This window comes from Culicoides brevitarsis, chromosome 2 (genome assembly GCF_036172545.1).
Source record: "Culicoides brevitarsis isolate CSIRO-B50_1 chromosome 2, AGI_CSIRO_Cbre_v1, whole genome shotgun sequence".
Lineage (NCBI taxonomy): Eukaryota > Metazoa > Arthropoda > Insecta > Diptera > Ceratopogonidae > Culicoides > Culicoides brevitarsis.
The window spans coordinates 27,130,553-27,131,616 of NC_087086.1; the positions used below are offsets into that span (position 1 = coordinate 27,130,553).

The 1,064-nt window shown below is 32.3% G+C and overlaps 1 long non-coding RNA gene across 1 annotated transcript; it reads right to left on the reverse strand.

Annotated features, from left to right (window-relative positions):
• On the reverse strand, positions 1-340 carry LOC134832533 (uncharacterized). The gene is made up of 3 exons (XR_010162065.1): positions 278-340; positions 191-218; positions 1-130 (listed from the first exon to the last, which is right to left on the reverse strand). It is a non-coding gene; the product is annotated as an uncharacterized LOC134832533 (long non-coding RNA).
• Positions 341-1,064: the final 724 nt, after the last annotated feature.

Below are 1,064 nucleotides of genomic sequence, written 5' to 3' on the forward strand. Positions count from 1 at the left end.
GCATTTCTGATAGCTGTCATTAAAAACGAACATTTTTACTGAGGATGAGCGTTATTCACATCTATCACCGGAATATTCTCAAAAATGTCACATTTGCTCAAATAGCTTCGCCATGCGTTGCAGCTTTTGTCTATTTTTAAAAATTAAATTTTATTTAAAAAATATTTTTTATGAGATTTTTGTCACTTACCGTCACTCCATGACTTTTCAGGGCATTTCTATAAGAAAAAAATATTAAAAAAAAAAATCAATTTCTAAAAAAAAATTGAAAACTCACAATTAACATTTCCGCATCGACGCAATTTGCGACGTACATCGACACCGGATGACATTCTTTTGGATTTACTGCGAACGGTGGCTGCGAAAACATGTGCACAATTTGCTCTTTTTGATCAATTCCTTTTTTGAGGCACGATTTTAGAGCACTTGTGATTAGTTCATTCCATTGCGGTTGATCGACGAGAAGAGTTCCGATGTGCGACAAAACTTTTTCTTGCGAAAATTGACCGTCTTTCATGTAATCCGACTTGCGAATGACACATTCGGTCATCATGCATTCTCGCATGACCTCGCTGTAGTTTTGACCTTCAGTTTCCTCCTCGCATTCTTTGATGACGGATTTTTTGATGATTTCTGGAGCAGCGCAACAGGTCTAAAGAGGGAGAAAATGTGATAAAAAATGATTAAAATTGATAAAGAAAAAAATCTCACGGTATTAAGAGGAGTTTTTGGGATTTTATGACAATTAACTTCCTTGCCTTCTTTGGGAGCAGCTCCCACAAAAGCGATAAAAAGGCACAAAAGTAAGTTTTTGATCATTTTTCCGACTAAAAAGTTACAGTAGCGTTGATAAACTGAAAAAAATAATCAGCGAACAGAATTTTATATATGAAGTAAATTAAGATTCTTATCAGTCAATTAAGTATTTTAAAGGTAAATGTTGTTTTTTAACGATTTTAGGTTGCTTCAAATTTATTTTTACTTTTTTTTAACTTGTTTAGTAATGTAATAATTTCCAAAAATTCTAAAAAAAAAATTAAAAATTCTCAAGTTAAGCTAAAAAA